Genomic DNA, 20,611 nt, shown 5'->3' with positions numbered 1-20,611 from the left:
CGCTGTCTGTTGGTTGAATGCTGACGCTCTTGGTGACCTTGGAAGCCACAACTGAAGATGGTAGAATCTCCCTCAGCCTGTGTGCTTGAGAATATTCTCCTGATTGGACTTTATAAGACTAAAAGGTCAACTTCTATTGTGTCAAGCCCCTGAGACTTCCAGAGTTTGTTGTTACAGTAGCTAGAGCTTCCCTATTCTACTGTGGCTAGTGACTCTATCCTGGTCAATCAGAGAATCCCTTCCCTCTGGCCATGAGATGTGCCAGTGATATATGTAGAATCCAGGTTGGGTTAACAGAATCACTTCCTGAAATGTGTTAGGTACCCTCTATCTTTGGAGCCCACGGGAGCATTTTGCTGAGAGAGAGAGCATTTAGATGACATCAATGAACTCCTGGGTTCAGCTCTACCTGAAGCTAGTCCACTCCTTGGAATACTCAGTAACATGAGCCAGCAGATCCCTTCTGGGAAAAAAGTTATTTATTGTCCTTGCCACCAAGAGTCTTAACTAACATTGGAGTTACTTTAGGATTATCTCAGATTTAAGAAGAGTCCTTGGAGAACAGGGCATGTTGAGTCCAATGTCCATGGTGAATCAGATACACAAAGCATCCCATTATACATGGCCCTGATGATAATTCAGTGGGGTCTCATGTTTGATTTTAAGTCCATTTCACTGCGTTCTCCACACATCCATTAAGCAGGTAGCTCGGATCTAGGAAATGAACCCAGGCTAAGGGACAGGCATCAGCTCTGCCTGTCTGGGTAATACAGAATATTTGCCCCAAATATCGTGTCCCTTTAAAATTTTCAAACAATTTTAGAAGCATCCCAACCCCAAAGCCCAGTGGTATTCTAAAAGTACAGGGACAGTGTCTAGGAAATGGAGGAAGCAGGTAGCAACATACGGGGAGGGTGAGGAGAAAGAATCAAGGATCAGGCAAGATGTATAAACCTTAGCTTAAAATTCCATTTTTTGAAGGAAATGTCTAAGCATTAATGTGTTACACACTTATCCTTTGCAATTTGCTTTTGTTCTCCTCTTTGCATTGCCTATATATTCCATTTATCCCCATTGTAGTAGATTGGATCATGTTCCCCCAAAAGACAGGTTTAAGTCCTAACCTCTAGTACCTGTGAATGTGACCTTATTTGGAAATAGGGTTTTGCAGATGCAATCAAGTTAAGATGAAGTCATTCTGGATTAAGGTGAGTCCTAAATCCAATGACTGATGTCTGTATAAGAGAAAGGGGAGAGAGATTTGTATACATAGACACAAAGGAGACACGAGGACGAAGGCCAGATGATGATGAAGGAAGAGACTGGAAAGATGCAGCTACAAGACAAGAAGCACCAAGGATTGCTGGGAGCCACCAAAACTAGGAAGAGAGAAGGAAGGATTCTTCTCTGGAGCCTCCAGAAGGAGCATCTTCCTTCCAACATTTTGATTTCAGACTTCTTTTCCCAAGAACATGAGAAAATAATTTTTTGTTGTTTTAAGCCAACAATTTTGTGATAATTTGTGATGCAGCCCCAGGAAACAAATACACCCAAGTTTCTCACATGCGTGTGAATGCTCATTCACAGGGATTGAGTCTAAGGAGAGGCTCCTAAGCTGGTCAGTCCGAGAAGTTGGAGGAAAATAAGTCTGTCCAACTGGCTATATGCAACATGTTTCAAAGTAAGTGCTTGGAAGAGAGGATGCTTACACTTCTTGCTCTCTACCTGTGCCCACTTTCAGACAGACTCAGAATTCCTCTGTAAGATGACGTTGGGTTTTAGGTAGCACCAACCATCTAGTTTCTACGCTCATCAGTGGAAGGAGGCAAGCCTGAAAAGATTGTTCCCCCAAATGTTACCACTGAGGAGAGTGGAGAGGTTAAGGGTGCAGTGTGGGACCTTTTCTACCACTGTGTGAGCCTGAGCAAGTTCCCTGTGATCTCAGCCTCACTTCCCTTGTCTGTGAAATGGGCATAATGGCAGCAGCTACCTCTTGAGGTTGTTGGAAGGAGTAAAAGCGCTGATATCTGCAAAGCACACAGCCCAGGGCTTGGCACAGAGGAAGTCCGCAAGGGCTGGCTGTGGACTTTATCAGCTGCTCTGAAGGACACAGACCCTGGCAGGTCAATACATGGCAAATTTTGGCCCTCAGTCCCTGTCTCTCTTTTTCTGCTTCCTTTTCTTTCCCTCTCCTGCCTCCCTCTGACGGAATCACAATTTCATGGTCTCCCCCCACCCCCACTCAGTCTCCAACTGTCCATATCTCTCCTCTCTCTTGTTTTTGCCTCCAAATATTCTGGTTTGTCAGCCTCTCTCCTCCCCACACAAGGCCTCAGTGAGGACATCCTCTGCATCGCTCCATCTCCAGAGACCACCTGCTCTGTGGGTACATGATGTTATTTATTACAGACACGGCAGACTTCATTTAAAAGACACACTCCCAGCCCCTCACTCTCCTCCTGCTTCCTCAGTTTGAGATCGAGACATCTGGAAACCAGTTTAACAAGGTGGTCGATGGGAAGCTGGTTCCTGGAGGTTCTCAGGGGGCTTCTGGGAGCCATTCCACAGAGGAAGCTGCAAGCCAATTGGGTTGATGGACTGCTGGTCTCAGCGAGAATCCAGTCAGCTGTTCCAGACAGAGCTACTTCCCACCTGCACTCACAGGAAGGGTCTACATCTGTCCAAAGAGGAAGGAATGAAGGGGTGGAGACAACTGCACAGGAAATGGTCCTGCACTCCCTGCTGGGCCCCCATGAGAGGTGTTCCTTTGAGTAATACACTAGACCTCTCTGAGACCTCTCCATCCAAAGGTGGATTTGACCAGATGAGGTCTCAGATCCCTTTTTGCCTTAATATTCTAGAATCCTGGGGTAGAGCAAAACCACCTGGTCAGAGACAGACAGGGGGAGAGAGCAGAAAAAGGCCAGCAACTGTTTACTGACCTGACACACGACAAAGTCCCTGGGTTTATCTTGGGACACCAAGATAAAGGAACTTGCAGTTGAAAAGAAGAGATAAAACATGCATGTGAATAACCCTCACTGCCCCACATTACATTGCGGAGCTGACAGGGTGTCTCCCTGTGCTCCAGTGAGCTCATAAGCAGACGGGAGTGACACGCACAGAAAAATGAGACACCAGCGTGGGTAGAGTGTAACTAATGTGACCAAGTACTAAGTGGTGTGGACAGGCCATAACTCCCAAGGAAAATGAGGAGAGGTGATTAATTAGAGAGTGGGAAGGAATCAAGGAGAGCTTCCTGGATGGGGTAGGACTTGAAGTGAATCTTGAAAGACTTGTACCCATGGAAGAGAGAGGGTGAGGTTTACCTGAGTCCAGTACAAAATGAAAACGCAAGGCTGTGTATTGAACACTTAAGAAGAATTTCAAGACGGTGACAGCAGAGCATTAAACCAAGGGTGGAGCCCTTCTAAGTGTGGGGTCCTGACCTGGGAGTCCACTGGGGTGCTGGAAATATGCTGTTTCTTCATTTGGATGATGGTTACATGGAAATATACCTCTGTAAAGATCCGCCAAGTTGTACAATTAAGATTAGTGCATTTTATGCACTCTGCTGCGTGTACGTTTTATCTCAATAACCACGTTAACAAATGAAAAATTGAAGCAGGACAAGAAACCAAAGGTTGCTTTCAAACATGGCCTGGCCAGTGCGTTGTCCTTCCCCCATTCTGCACAATTCCCCGACTCTCAGGCGGTACTTACCACTCCATAAACTCACTTGAAAGAAGCTGGGTTTAGGGAGCTGGGTGCTCACTGCCCCATCATGCTGCTACCCTAGGAGCTCACAACGTTTGCCCTCAAACCCAAGCCCCGCAATCATGCTCTCCTCTGAGCATCTGTTCAAACTGTTGCCGCCGGGGGTTTCACCTTCTCCTGCTGGCTGGAGGGTGGCCTCTGCCCTCCGCCTCAAGTGAGCTAGAGGTCCTGGAAGGGGTTTGTACTGGGTTGAATTGTGTCCCTCCCCAAATTACTGTCTATCCAGAATGCCAGACTGTGATCTTATTCGGAAATAAGGTCTTTGCAGATGTAATTAGTTAAGATGAGGTCGTACTGGGATAGGTTGGGCCCCAAGTCCAATGACTAGTGTCCTTAGAAGAAACCCCTGTGGAGACGCACAAGGGGAAGACGGCTGTGTAATGATGGAGAAGAGGTTGGAGCAATGCAGCTACAAGCCAAGGAAGGCCAAGGAGAGCCCGGAGCCACCAGAAGCTAGAAAGCGGCAAGGAAGGCTTCCTCTCTAGAGCTTTCAGAGGGAGTGTGCCCGTCAACACTTTGATTTTGGATTTCTAGCCTCCCAAACTGTGAGACAATACATTGCTACTGTTTTAAGCCACCACATTTGTGGTAATTTGTTATGGCAGCCCTGAGAACCTAATACAGTATTTATGGTAATTTGTTATGGCAGCTCTGGGAACCTAATACAGTATTTATGGTAATTTGTTATGGCAGCCCTGGGAACCTAATACAGTATTTATGGTAATTTGTTATGGCAGCCCTGGGGACCTAATACAGTATTTATGCACCGTGATCTCTCCTCTGCTCCCACTCCCTCACCTCATTGTCCTCACCTGACTCCCACCCTCCTGCCAGCAGATCCCCAGCCTCTCTTTCGTGGTCTTCCACACTGGCCCTGCCGCCCAGCCGTCACTGTTCCGTACGAGACTATGACATGGTCCACCCACACAGCCCCATACGTCCTCTCCATGGGGCTTGGCTGTTGATGGTGACAGTGACCATGATAGTAATGGCCCTCATCCTCACCCAGACCACTGGTGCGCTGCCCTCCACCACCCACTCAGAGCCCCTGCACCTGCTGGTTCTCTTCCCTGGAATGCTCTTTGGTTGGCTGGTTCCTTCTAATCCTTTGGGCACCTCTGAAATGGAACCTCCTCAACCTGCCTATATCCCCTCCATAGCACTTATCCTATTCTGAAGTGATCTTTGTTTGTCTCATTCTCTGACTCCCCATTAAGCTATGGTCTCCATGCAGGCATGGACCACATTTTTACAATGACCAATGAATTCCAGTGCCTAGCACCATGCCAGACACACAGTAGGTGCTCAACAAATACTTGATGTATAAAGGAATGAATACAAAATTAAATGAAGAACTGAGAGTCTATCTTTCATGCAGAGACTCATCTTGGACCACAGAAAGCCTGGATGCACGGTAACTTAACTCACTCTGGCCAGGTTTCTGCTGCTGTGATATTGTGTTGTTGTGAGAGGTGGAGAAGTGGAGTTCTTGAATTCTGACTCTCCCTCTGCCCAGCCAAAGAGGTGGCTGCATGGCCTCTTGGGTAGAAATGGTACATCAAAGGATGCAGAGCAGGATCCCCTTATCCTCACCTCTGCCCAGAGAGAGGTCTGGAGGCAGCAGACCTGCCTACAGCCTTTCCCATCTATGCTGAGATGGCCTGGAAAAGCCTAGCGTGTGTTATTAAAGCTCATTTGCACATACAATTTTCATGATGATTCTCGGCATACGTGATTCTCGCTTTCACTTGGAGTGGCTTGGCTCTGTCAAAGTCTCCCTACCCTTCTTTAAGGAGGCCTGTATCAAGTCTTCTTTAAAACTATGGGGTTGGATCAACAACTTAATAAAAGATGAAGAATAAAACCATTAGAAGGAACCAGAGAACTATATATTCATCACCTCAGATTTGGCAATAGATTTTTAGATTTAACACCAAAAGCATGAGCAATAGAAGAAAAAAATAGATAAATTGGAATTCATAGAAATTTAGAACCTTTGTGCATCTAAGGATATTGCAGAAAAAGTAAAAAGACAACCTACAGAATGGGAGAAAATATTTGCAAGTCATTTATCTGGAAAGGGTCAAATGCCACAAGTGTCACAAGGAACTCTTACAACTAAACTACAAAAAAGAAAATGACCCAATTTTTAAAATGGGCAGAGGATTTGAATAAACATTTCTCCAAAGATACGCAAATGGCCAATAAGCCCATGGAAAGATGTTCAACATCATTGGTCATTAAGGGATGCAAATCAAAGCTGCAATGAGATGCCACTTCAAATCCACCAGGATGGCTATAACAATGGGGAAAAAAGAAAGAAAATAACAGAAAAATAACAAGTGTTGGAGAGAATGTGGAGAAGTAGCAACCTTCATGCACTACTATGAGAATGTAAAATGGTGCAGCCACTGTGGAACAGTCTGACATTTCCTCAAAAAGTTAAACATAGAATTACATATGATCCAACAATTCTACTCAAAGGTATATATTCAAAAGAATTGAAAGCAGGTACTCAAAAAATACTTGTTCGTGACTGTTTATAACAGGACTATTCACAACAGTAAAAGAGGGAAATAACCCCAAATGTCATCAGCAGATGAATGGATATACAAATTGTGGTATATACTTCCAATAAAATATTATTCGGCCATAAAAAAGGAATGAAGTACTGATACATGCTACAACTTAGATGAACATTGAAAACATGCTAAGTAAAAGAAGCAGCTAAACACAAAATGTCACATCGTATGACTCCTCTGCTATCAAATACCCAGAAGAGGCAAATCCATAGAGACAGAGAACAAGTGGTTGCCAGTGGTTAGGGGGAGGTGGGAAAGGGGAGTGACTACTTAATGGGGACAGGATGTTCCTTGAGTGATGAAAAAGTATTACAGCTAGAGAGGGGTGGTGGTTATACAACATTGTGAAGGCCCTAAGTACCACTGACTTTTACACTTTAAAATGGTTCACTGTATGCTGTATGAATTTCGTCTCAATAAAATAATAAATAATATTTTTTAAAGCTATGGAGAAAGAACAGTGAATGTGTCTGTATACTACTGGGAGACTCCACAGTGCTATCCCAGAGAGACATGGCAACGTTGCAGCTGTAGATGTTAATGGTGTGGACTCCAGTGTTGACCACCTGGGGTTAAGATCCTGACTCCATCTCTTGCTAATTGAATAACCTTGGGCAATTTACTTAGGTTCCTGTGTCTTGGTTTTCTCATCTGTAAAATGGGGATGATAGTATTATTATAAGATGATGGAAGATTAAATCAGTTAATACATGTGGAGTGCTTAGAGCACACCTGATGTAGGGTAAGTGCTCAGTACAGCTGACCCTTTCTTGTTCCCATAGGTTAAGGAATTTCAGGCTGAAATTGTCACCTTCTTCCACACCTACCTCTATAGTGCCCTGCCATGTTTATGTTTAAGCTCAGGATATATCTATAAGATAGAAAAGTGAGCCGATGAGCAAACCTGGTCCTGGGGGTATTTAAACCCTATGAAAGGACAGCTTACCCAAGCAAGAGCATTTTATGACAGCCCCTAGTTCTGGGACCAGGTTGGGGAGCAAATGATATAGGAAAAATAACGGCAGGAGGAGGAAAGGCAGAACTCTGGCCCTGCCAGTCTTTCAGGAATATCTTAGTGTGAGCCTCCCACAATGTTTGGCCACATTAAATTAAACGGGTTTCTCCCTTCCCGCCTCCCTCACCCCCACAGCTGTGGCCACAGATGATGCAAGAAAAATTAGAACTGGGCTCTCTCCAACTTCAGGAATTTTCATATGGTTTCTGTAAAGCTATTTCGTTATTATTTTTATTTCAATAGACTTCCCTTTTTGCTTCAATAAATTTTATTTTATAGGAAATTTTATATTACTACTCTAAGTCAGGGACAGCAGACAATGGCCAGTCAGCCAGATCTGGCCAGCCACCTGTTTTTTCAAATAAGGTTTTATTGTAACGCAGCCATGCCCATCTGTTTGTGCATTGTCTATGGCTGCTATTGTGTTCCAACAGCACAGTTAAGTTGTTGCAATAGAGACCTTATGGTCTGCAAAGGCAAAAATACTTACCAACTGTCTCTTTGCAGAAAAAGGTTGTCTACCCCTTCTCTAAGTGACAACTACATCCCTTAACTAGAAGGGAGAAGCAAAAATTAATATATTAGAAACTATTATTATTAAACTCCAGCTAGATTCTGTTATTTTTCACTCAGAGTGTCCATTCCATTCATTCTCTCATTATCTATTGAATACTTGGTCAATACGCTGCAAGATCCTGGGGACACAGAGGCAAACAACATAGAAAGGTCCCTGCTTTCATGGGGTTTATGTTCTAGTGGGGATTGACAGGCACTGAAAAAGAAGTATCCAAAGTCACCCAAAAAATAAGATAGCTCAGTTATCTTTGATTTTCATCGTAACAGAAAATAACAATACAGTACATGATGGATGACGGAGAGTCGGGGAGAGGGCCCTTTGAATTGGCACCTCAGGGAAGATCTCTCTGAGAAGTTGACATTTGGGCACGAATTCCAGAATTCCTGGCAGAGAGAACAGAACGTGCAAAGGCCTTGAGGCAGAAATAGGCATGATGCATTTGTTCTGGACAACTGAATGCCCATAAGCAGATGGCCATCTCTGATACCTTCCCGCCAATCAGCAACACTGGAAGCTATTGATTTGATTTGTCAGGATATTTGGGGGAGGGCTGTACACCTACTTTATTGACATTAAACTGCCGGAGAATCTGAGACTGGGCCAGAAGCATGACTCTGAACCATTCCTGGAGAGAACCAGGAAGTAGGGTGTCCCATCCGGTTCTCTAGAGGTTAACGCTGGGATGGAGCTTCTGTGAATGCTATTTATTAGGGATAAATACTAATAAAAGGAAAGGGGTAGAAGTAGGATTGAGCAGAGGAAGAAGCGGAACTACGTGTAATGTAGCATGGCAGGGCCTCGGCAAAGCTGTTCAGGTCAAGCAGCACTGACCAGGCTTGTGTGCCCCATCTTTCCCAGTTACTAGAGGTAGGCTGCCTAACAAGGGCTTGACCTTGAACAAAGTGGTTCCCTGCAGCTGGGGCTGACCCTGAAGAAGCTGACAGCTGGAAGCCATCTACTCACAGTACACCTGCAGCCGGGCAGCAAGTCCTTCCCAGAAAGGCGTTCTGGGCAGTATGTCTCCACGTCATCCAAATAGGGGAAACGCCTTCACCAAGAATGTGATACATCCTCCTACCATTGCTCTGCCCCAAATCTTGGCCCACTATGTGTCTCCAATTCTCCCGAGAACCTTGTAGTCAGCTGCCTAGGAGGGTGAGAGTGTGACCTGAAAAGTGAAGCCGAGCTAAGGCATCAGAGGGAGTGACTTACAGGACAAAAGTTTTCCTTTGAGGACTCAAAGACGGAAAGACGTCAGGACCCAGTAAATAAATAAATGTGCTCATTAACTCATCTAGTAAGACATTATGAGTCATATTACTGTGCATAGCAGAAAAAAACTCAGAATCTCAGATACTGCATGTGACTGGGGGTTGCATTTTCTAATACTCCTGGAAGCACACTAAATAGACATCCACCTTCTAAGGAGACTGTGAGCCTGGACTGCCCTGAAGTCTCCATGCCTCAGTCCCTTGGACACCAGTGGCTACCCAGGGTCTGGCTGACTGACCCATATCAGCGAAGGGGAGAGCCACGGAGCAGTTACTCACTGAAAACCACTGGAGCAGTCAAAGGTCCTCTTTAGCTCAGAAAAAAAACCCAGAAATTCCCCCCAAGGAACCCCTGACAGGCCTGAAAGTAGGACAGCAAGTGACTGTGGTCCAGATTCCACTCCTCCTACCAGGCTTCTTTAAGAGATGCTGTAGCACCTAGAGCCTCTCTTCACAGAAAACAGTGTGAGAACCCATGATTTAGGTGAATCCGCTTGCTTTAAAGATGTGTTGTTCAGGGGTAGCTGATGTTTGTGATACTGCCCCCCAGTCCTCCCAGTCAAGAAGAGGCCCATGGAAGAGGTAACTAGTGAGATCACACAGCCAGGACCTGCAGGGCCCGGAGAACAGCCCCAGGCGCCCTGCTTCCCCTGTCTTCCTTATCGCTGTCCACTGCAGTGTCCCATCCTCCCCACGGCTGGTTCTTTCGGCTGCTGGACCCCCTCCGGGCCCTGTGCCGGGCCCACCCCCCTCCAGCCTGGGCCCAGCTCGCCTTCCGTCTGAGAACGGGGGATGCTGCCTTCCATCATGTTGCCAGCATCACCTCACAACACCTCATCCAGCTGCTTCCCTGCACACGTCCCAGGACCGACCTCCCTCAACAGTGGGAGATTTTCCAGGCCCCTCCACTGCCCAAGGGAACCCCTGTAGGGTCTTCACAGGAAGAGCTTGCAGGCAACCAAGAAATGATGACGCACAGCACCCAGTAAGAGCCCACATGTGTGTGCTCGGGGGGGGGTCGCTGATGAACTTGGGGAAGGCAGGAGGTGGGGGAACAGTCTGGGAGGGATGGAGCAGCTGGCAGTGTCCCTAGACCCCTCTGGCTGGCCTAGAGGAGGGTGTTCATGACTCTCCTTGTCCTCTGTGCCCAGAGGGGGCTTCCTCAGCCTTGTGGGGGGTGGGACATGCCCCCCACCCTGCTCCACCCCGACCTGCAGTGAGAACTCTGACTTCATCCCCCAGAGAGCTTTGGAGGCTGCTAAGGAGCCAACTACGAATTAATTCTGTGCCATCTGCCCACAGGCTTGAGCCTCCAACAAGTCCTTTGGAAAACAGAAAATGGGTTTACAAATGTAAAAGCAAGGAGTTAAATGCCCTTTGAGGGGGATCCAGCGAAAGGATCTAGGTACAGGTGGATGACTGTCAGATAACGGGCCAGGAGTCAGACAACTTCAGAGGGTGTTTTGTTTTTTTTTTTTTAATTTTTAATTTTTTTTTTTTTGCGGTACGCGGGCCTCTCACTGTTGTGGCCTCTCCCGTTGCGGAGCTCAGGCTTCAGATGCGCAGGTTCAGCCGCTCCACGGCATGTAGGATCCTCCCAGACCGGGGCACGAACCCGTGTCCCCTGCATCGGCAGGCAGACTCTCAACCACTGCACCACCAGGGAAGCCCTCAGAAGGTGTTTTTTAAACAGGACCTTCTGCATAAGAACCCCCTGGGATGGGACGTGTGTTTTAAATCTAGATTTCTCAGACCAACGAACCAAAGCTTATTAGGTGGTCCCAGCAATCTGCACTTTGTTAAGCTCCTGGGTAAGGTGTGAGCACCACTGACCAGACAGACCCTAGTCCTGTGTCCATCAGAGAACACATGAGTTTCTTGGAACCTCTGTTTTCTTCTCTGTAAAAACCGATTGCATAGCTTCTTTTATTTCTGGAGATTTGGCCATTTACAATGCCTTTTCATCCGTATGGGACCACCACCATCAGGGAGGCAGGCCACTCCAAAGAAAGGGATTGAGGTCAGGAGGGTGTGGGAGCGGTAGGCAGAAGGTGTGGGTGCTGGATGGTTGAAGAAGCCACCTAAGAGGACGCATCACCCCCTTAACCATGTCATCACAGCAAGAGGAAGAAGGATGGGCAGGAAGTCGGGAAGCACCCACCAAGAGGTGACTGGACAGGCATAACTAAGACGTTGGGAGCCAAAGAGACTGAAAGAACTCAGGAAAGCTGGGTGGGGTGGGAGCTTTCCTGCGGAAAGAAAGGGCAGCCTCCATGGGTGGATGAGATGGGTGAGAGTCTGGAAGGGAAAGAAGCCCGGAGCTGGAGTTGCCGGGGGTTCTCAGGCTTGGCGGGCTCGTCTCGGGGAAGCTTAGTGAAGTACTGCTCTCCCCACGAGCCTGGAAGGGCATGGCTGCCCTGGGAAGGGTGTGTAGAGGTCACAGTTCCTGAAGGAGACATCTGTCTGTCTACATCTGTTTCCAGCCAAGCTGAGCAGGAAAGGCTTTGGGGTGGCTCTGAGCCCAGGGATCAGAGATGGGAAGTGATGGTGGCATGAATCATTTGGAAGGAGAGAGGCATGATTCTTCTCCCCCACCCCGACTCCTGGTTATCTCTTTCCTGGTTCCTTTTTCCACTCTGTCCTAATGTCCCAGAGCCGCAAGGCTGCTCCTCACCCTCACCTGACAGAATTCCTCCGTAAGACCTACTTCCAATCTGCTCAACCAGTTTGATCATCTCCAAGGAGGGGCTGAGACTGTCCTTGTTTTTTTAGGGCTAAGGAGCCTGACATGATATTGAAGGAATGAAGAATGGCTAACGTGACGGCCTTAAAGCACGACTTCAATGACACATGATGGAGAAACATTATACTTGTAGGACAGGAAGGTCCCTCTAAAGCCATCAAATTTCAACAGGATCCTCTTCAAAGACATAACCTTTCACAGTATGGAAGTTTCTCAAAAAACTAAAAATAGAACTACCATATGACCCAGCAATTCCACTCCTGGGTATATGTCTGAAAAAAATAAAAACACTAACTCAAAAAGACTCATACCCCCCAGTGTTCACAAAAGCATTATTTATCAAGATATGGAAGCACCCTAAGTATCCATCAACAGATGAGGAGATAAAAAAGATGTCCTATATATATATCTGTGTGTGCCTGTGTGTGTGTATACACACACACACACACACACACACACGCACACACAATGGAATACTACTCAGCCATAAAAAAAGAATGAAATTTTGCCACTTGCAGCAGCATGGATGGACTTGGAGGACATTATGTTAAGTGAATTAAGTCAGACAAAGAAAGACAAATACTGTATGGTATTGCTTATATGTGGAATCTAAAAAATACAACAAACTACTGAATATAACAAAAAAGAAGCAGATTCACAGATAGAGAGAATAAATTAGTGGTTACTGGTGGGAAGAGAGAAAGAGGAGGGGCAAGGTAGAGGTAAGGATTAAGAGGTATGAGCTATTATGTATAAAATAAGCCACAAGAATATACTGTACAACACGGGGAATATAGCCAATATTTTATAATAACCACAAATGGAATATAGCCTAAAAATTGTGAATCACTATACTGTACACCTGTAACATACAATATTGTACAGCGACTATACTTCAGTAAAGTAAAAACTTTTTTTAAAAGATATAACATTTCAATCTCCCAGCTTCCACTCTTGCTGTCCCACCTCTCCCCTTTCTTGTCTCGTCTGAACGTGAAGAATGCCTAATTACAGCCCTGGGTACTACCTACACCATCAGAGGGAAGAGGGTTACAAGTTGACTGCACTCATCCATCCTCTCTTTCTCCCCCTTGGACCTCTCAGTGCAACAGCTTGGCTCTGGAATTGACCGGTGTTCCCAGGAAGGGTGGGAGGGAAAATATAAAGACCCCAAGCCAGGGTTTTGGATGACTATGCCAGACTGGACATGCTGAAAGCCAGGACAGGTGGGAGAGCTCAGCCCCTGATCTGTTTTGCAGGGGATCCTTGGGGCTACCCTTGGGCAGAGCCTCAGAGCAATAGCCTGGCAGACAATGCAAGCACCCATTTACACCTTCAGCTCTCTGGTATCCACAAACAAATGCACTGTGGGCACCTGCCTTATGTTGCTCACCTCTCCCCTCCGATATCCACGGGATTTGTGGAGACCACCTGTACTCTAACAGCTTCCCACGTCAGCCACCTGGGCTTTCTCTGCCCCAGGGCTTTCTCCAGCTTCAGGAACATGACTTGCCCACATGTGGAACAGGTTGAAAGTACTGGGGAGTTAATGCTCCAGGAGCAACTAGTGAGGTAGGTAAAGATTTGGTGGATAAATACCCCACCTTCCTCATGAGGTGGGTGCCTCTGAGCCAGCCCCCGTAGGACTGAGCCCCGTTGCCCACACAGGCAAGCTACTCATTAACACACATCCTTTACTGACTTTCCTCCCTTCCCTGTCCCACTGTTCTTCTTCCTTGACATGCTTCCTGGAATCACCTCGTAAATCAACTCTTGCACCCAAATCCTTGATTCAAACTATGCTTTGGGGGAAACATAAACTAAGATAGTCCGGGGCATAAAGAATAAACTATAGGAACTATTCATACCCTCTGAATGGAGTCTGTTACCATACACCACTATTGGCTATGCCGGGGCAACCGGCAACCATCAAAAATATAGAGTAAGAGGGGAGTGGGAACTGGGCCAGCCTGCAGACGTTACTCAGCTCTAGAACTCCTGAGTACACAGAGGGGTCTGTTCATCTCTTCTGGGCCACTGGCACAGGAAGGCAGAGTGATTTTGTATAAGGCAAGCAAAATGTGCTCTGAGAAGCTGAGTCAATCTCAAGGCATGACTTCTGTTCATAAGAGCCTCCTCTTAGAGAGTTCAGCTCTGCCTGTCTCAGACCCTGCAAACACTTAGGAGCAAGCTCCAGAAAACCCTGGCAACCTGGAAAACACAAAACAGTGAGCATGGGTTAAGAGAATTTCATGTTGCTTAGAATGAAAGGAAACATCTTGAACTGCTTTCCAAAGAGTCCCAAATCTGAAGCCAGCCTCTAGCCAAAAACACTGTCCTTTCCTACACATAGCGCACAGCCCTTCTGCTCAGCATTTGGGATGCCTGCTCCCCACACCTCCCTTCCTTTTCTCATTTGTTTCTCTCACCAGTTGACCTTTCCTCTCTCAGTACACCCCAGCCACTTGGCCACTAAACCACAGGAGATGAAGAGGAATTGCAGGGGAGAAGCTGGGAGCATGCTGGGTGGTCAGAGGGTGAGCGATCCCATCAGTGAGCCCACAGAAGGGAGGTAAGTTCCCAACACTAAAGCCTAGAACCGAAGGGGGCGGGCTGGGCTGAGGGTGAGGGTGATGTTCCTTGATTCTGAAACCCTTGTGTATTTTCAAGGAAATTTTATCCATATGTTTCTGATTCATTTACACTTAACTCATCAAAATGTTATTTGTTAAGAGCTATTTGAAGTCCAAGAAGCCTTATAACAGCCTGTTTAATGAGCCCAAAGAACTTTTTCACGTTCTTTTATTTTTTAGGAAGGGGAGGATATTTTTTTTCTCTTTTCTCTCCAGAAAAGCAAGCTGTCATATCCTGTATAGTGATTCAGGCCTATGAAACACAAGTCTTTGGAAAGACCATGAGACAGGAAGGCAGAAGTCCAGGTATTGGGCTGTGATCTGCTCTGACCTGGGTGATCTTCTCTAGATGACCTTCTCAGAGCTTATTCAATCATCCAGACTCCACATGTGGCAGAGAAAGATGCTTAAAACCAGAGGACCCAGGGCTTCCCTGGTGGCGCAGTGGTTGAGAGTCCGCCTGCCGATGCAGGGGACACGGGTTCGTGCCTCGGTCCGGGAAGATCCCACGTGCTGCGGAGCGGCTGGGCCCGTGAGCCACGGCCGCTGGGCCTGCGCATCCGGAGCCTGTGCTCCGCAATGGGAGAGGCCACAACAGTGAGGGGCCCGCGTACCACAAAAATAAAAAATAAAATAAATTTAATTTAAAAAAAAAAAAAAACCAGAGGACCCTTACAGCAGTGAAGTTCCTGCAACTCCTAACGTCTATATACGCCATCAACTCCCCACCATCTATGCCTTGCCCAGACTTCAGTAAGGTAAATTCTGTTCTAAATGAAAATCTTCAAGAAGAAGAGAAATAGGAAGGAATATGTGTGGCAGTGGCAAAAAGCAATTATTTAATGGGTATTAAAACTTTAGTCTCCAGAATCAACTGAACCTCAGACAGAATAAGAAGACGTGGGCTGAAAGAGGGAACCATTGGATGAAAATAGAGGCAGGGAAAACTAACCATCGGGAGCATGAAGTACCAGATTTTTAACCAAGGAAACTAGAATCTTCCTTCCTGCACATCCTAAATGAAAGACTCACCTTCTCCTCATTGCATAACTGACCTACTAAGTTGATAATTAGCCACCCTTCCTGGAAGCAGGAGAATGGACAAGTTGACCTTCAGAAGACCCTTTCCCACCCCAGGACTTTTACAATTTGCCCATTAGCCCAGCTTAGCACAGCCAGAGTCCACTAAGAACAGAGGGCCATTATGTCATTCTTCTCTTAAGACCACAGACTCCCAGGGATGAAAAGGTCAGATGCCTCAGGGGCAGCCCACAGTTGCTGGTGCTTTGTCATTCAGGGTGAGCACAAAGCCCAAAGGCTAACTATGGTTCTCCCAGCTGGTGAACATAGCCCCCAGCCTTTCCCCCTCATTCAGCATGGTAGCAACAGTGCTGCTTTGATTATTCTGTCTCCTGAACAAACAGTTGAGGTACCACAAATGAGAACAGCAGCTTAGAGGCTGGATGACTTCACATGCTTAGAGTGGGAGAGGGTAAACTAAAGACATCTGTGTGCAAGTGAATGATGATGTCCATAGAACCCCAGATCCAGAGAATTTCATTGTTCACTGAGCATCTAAGTCTAGCCGGCCCCACTGCAGAGATGGGATGTATTCCTGCATCATTTTTTCTCTCTCATACCAAAGTTCCAGTTTATGGATAGAACAATTCCTGTGTCAATCAACAGATCTGTATTGAATGCCTGAGGTGGTGGGGGCGGGAGGGGAGGGAGGTATCCCAAACAGAAGCCTCAGTCTTTTTGAGACCTAATCTTAGAAGTGACATCTCATTGCTTCTGCAATATTCTTTTCACTAAAAGCAAGTCCATAAGTCCATGCTCAAGGCAAAGGAGTTACAGAAAGTGTGAATACCAGGACACAGGGACCCTTGGGTGTCACCTTGGAAGCTGCCTCCCCTATACCATGTGGTTAAAAGTCAGGGGATGTGCATCCTAGCTGGTTCAGCCTGTATCATTTTTGGGCATGAGGCCTCTGAGACCTCATTCTATCTGCAAAGTGAACTAGTTAAGATGGTTTTTCAGTTGATAAGAGCCAATACTTGGTGCCATGGAAGAGTGGTTGACAGACTCCTCAGGTGACTAAGTGCCTTGGAAAGTCAACCATCCCAGACCTCCTTATGGAAAAGCCTCTTCTCAGCCCATGTACATGAACCTCCCACTGTGACAGCCCTCCTGGGGAGGACATCACTTCTTCCAATCTCATCCATGCCAATACTTCACCCTCTCCCCTGGCGGGAAAGCTTCCTGGAGTCCAACCTTCATCTATTCCTTCATCTGAAATCTTGTTCTTTTTCATCTGTGTCTTGTCTCCTTGGTACTAGAGGACAGCTTTTCCAGGCTTATCTAATAACCTTCACATAACTTGAACGTAGAGAACCTGACCCCTTGGGTGCCTGGGTGAGATGACTTCCCTCTAACCAGGCAGATCACTGGTGTTTACTTCAGATGTGACAGGGTTCTGCTCGGCTGACCACTTGCACGTGGCTCGTTCTCATATTTCTTGCCCTGTGGTCCTTTGGACCACGGACCATCAGTTCAGAAAGATCCTGAAGGAGACAGAGAAAACTGCAAAGAATTAAGAAAACAGAGGATGGGGAGGAGGTTATTTGAAATTGAAATTGACACTGTGCATAGCACCTAACACATCATTTCCTTGACTCTTCCCAGCAGACCTTTGTGAAGGTCTTTATCCTTTATCCTCATTTTGTAGCAGGAAGGACTCAGGCTCAGTGTCCACAGCTGGAATGTGTCAGAGTCAAGATCAAGCCCAGCTTTGTTTTACATTAAACCTTGAACCACTCTTAAGACTTGCTTCATGGTACCTTAGGTTAGTTTAGGGTGAAGCAAATCCTTTCTTTCACCAATAAAAGAAAGCACTGTCAGAATCCTATAAGGATAAATGGGCAAGGGCCACCAGAGATGACTTTCTTTATTCCAATTTGTGGGCAATTATCCTCCTGATGTCCTCTGTGGACTAAAGTTTCTGTTTAAGGAACCAGACTTCATTAGGACTGTGGATGCATCAGGGAAACGCAAGAGGTGCGAAGATTGAGACCCCAGAGGTATTTGGGACTCAGGACCTTGCCCACATGAGCGGGTCAATTCTGACCCCCATCCTCCTCTCCCACAGCCATGTGCTGGAAAAAATGCAGTCAGGCCATTCAAGGCTGGGACAGGTAGACCATCAGCCTCACCTTCCACTCCTCTCTTGTCTTCCTCTTGATCCAGGAGCCTCCTAGGCTTCTCCTCCTAGGGAGAAGTGCCAAGTTCTTTCTGGACTGTGCATAGGCTGGCTAGAGAGGGCCAGCTGTGTGAGGATGGAAACAAAGTTCATAAACGACCTACAAATTTTACTTACTGCTATAAACACATCAGAACAATAAGAATTTGGTAGTCCCTCACAGCCTCCCCCAATCTCTCTCCCTTGGCTTTGAAAGGAGAGCCTGAGAACCACCCACAAAGGCTCAGTTTGCTTAAGGCTCAGGCACTTGCTCCCCCTTTTAACCCAGGACCTTGGAAAGCCCACTAGAGTGACTCATTGATGAGAGCAGCAGCCCCAGGACTGACTGCAGAATTCTCTCTCCTTCTGTCACACTGACTCAATGCCCAAATCCTGCCTGTGAGAATGGTTTTATGCCTCATCTGTTAAGCCATGGTCCCCTTTCAGTGGATCAAAGAACTTTACCAAGAGTTCAACGTGTTCAGTATAATTACAAAATACCTATCCGTGTAGGTACCGTATTCTGCTTGTGGCAACAATTATCTCATTTAATCCTTAAAATAGCCCTATGAGGATAGCTATTTTTTATTCCCCCACCCCTTTGCAAATGAGAAACCTGAGACTCCAGGCGATTAAGAAACTTGCTGAAAGTGGCACAGCTAGAGTGATTGAACTAGGGTTTGGATTTGGGTTAGGATTTAGACCCAGGCAGGCTGACCCTCTCAACTGTCCCTCAATGAGGCCCATGATATTCCACAGCTCCCAGTACAGCTGGAAGCAGCTCATCCCAGTTTGGAAAGACAAAGCTGTGACTTACACATCAGATGTCTTTAAGAACAAGCTCCCCCAGGGAGACCGTGTTCTCTCAAGGTCAGACATCAAATCAGTCCAAGGGCTTAAAAGATAGGGACCCATTCACCACCCCACTTTCTGGGGTAGCATCATTAGGGAACAGCTTTCTGCTGAGAAGTCAGCAGCTCTCTCCCACAGCCCATGCCCTTCCTTTTGGTGAGCCCCTGATTTTTCTTGCCACGCAGGATAACAAGAGGGAAAAAGTGTAAGGAGTTCCCCACTTGGAAATGGGAGTCCAGCACCTCCACGTGTCCTCGAGCTCTCCTCAGACCCAGTGCTTAGAGACTGTGACTTGAGAACCAGAAGGAAGGGGGAGGACCAGGCATCTGCACACTTGGCTGTGAAGCTGCTATCTCTCAAATGGGACATCTGGACTTACAATCTCTAAGGTACCATTAGATGTGGCCCTAATCACATCGATGCAGAAGCTAGTGAAGAGGCCAAACACGGAGAGGAGGAGGACGCCCTCTGAAATTAACTTATACATGCAGAGTTCTGAGCTGTCAGGAGCCTTAGGAATCACACAGTACAGTTCCTCCATTTTGCACATGAGGAAAATTAATTGTAGAGAAATTTCTTTTGAAACCCTTTGCTGAGCTGACTCCAGTCCCAGGTAACCTACTTCATGCATGTGTCCACCAGGTCTCCCGCTACCTACAACCAAAAACTCATCAGAACCTCCCATGTAGCTTTGAGCTGGCAGTTCCAGTGGTAACTCTTTGATCCAGAAATATTTGTGCTTGAAGAAAAAGCATTCTAGAAAGATGAGAAGATTCTAAACAAAGAGATCATATGACTTATTGTCTAAACTGGTAGACTTTTGAGAAGGATGAGGATAAGGGCAAACCAGGAGAAACAGGGACATATGTCATCCCAACCATAAGAGATCCTCAGGTCTTTCTTGGTGGAAGCGTCATGTAAGCATAGACTTGGGTTGCAGAAAGCCTAGAATGGCTTATTCATCCAATTAGTAGACACTTCCTAGACACCAAGATTGTGACAAATAGGTAAGAGCCACACAGTACGGCCTAGATTTTGGTGGTTTGACTCCTACTACCAACTAGATGTGCCTTTCACAGCTCACTGTCTCTCTCTGGGCCTCATTTTTATCTTCATAAAATGAAAGCGCTGAGTCCCATCGCCTCTGAGACCCCTCCCTTCAAGCTGTAACATCTAGGAGTTGGTGGGATCTCTGGCTGAGAAAGGGGGTCCCAGCACAGCAGCCTCCCTGCTTGCCAGCCCAATGCACTAACCAGCAGAACACATGGCCTGACCCCTCTCAGGCCCACCAGGCCCCGCCCTTACCCAGTCTGCCCGAGCCTCACCCTACACGTGCTGTAGCTTTTCCTGTCTGGTGTCTAGGAACATACTGGGAGACCCTGGAAAAAGAGCTGCAACACACACATGCACACAGAGTTCAGAATCCTGACAAATATTAAAAGCCACAACATTCAAACAAGTGCAAAGGGCAGGCCAAGAATCCTCTGGCACTGCCTTCTGTGAAACACCTGGTCATGTTTAACCCAAGCCGAAAATATGATTTCCGCGCGAGACTCCTGGCAGGCATGGTAGGAGGCAGACTGGACACCCTCCGCGGGGGCCAGGCTAGCCTGAGTCACCCCATCTCCTCCAAGGGGACAGGTTCCACCCCTACTAGGCAGCAGGTGACAAAGAGGGAGAGTGTGAGCACTCCAGATCTCAGCCACGTCCTCACTTCGGATGCACTCTTAACCTATAAGCCCTGCCACCACCTCCTTGGGAGCCAGCAGATGGGGAAACAGAAGGGAGATGGCTGGTAGGGCCCATTGGCTTCCCATGGAGGACCTCAGCCTAATAGAAGTTGTCATGTGTCAGCTTAGGGCATGAGCAGAGCCCGCCTGGGCAGCAGCTGCTCCAGCGGCCCTAGGCCAAAATGGTGTTCAC

Source organism: Phocoena phocoena, chromosome 7 (assembly GCF_963924675.1).
Source record: "Phocoena phocoena chromosome 7, mPhoPho1.1, whole genome shotgun sequence".
NCBI lineage: Eukaryota > Metazoa > Chordata > Mammalia > Artiodactyla > Phocoenidae > Phocoena > Phocoena phocoena.
The sequence above is the reverse complement of the archived record's forward strand: the minus strand, read 5'-3'. Positions refer to the sequence as shown.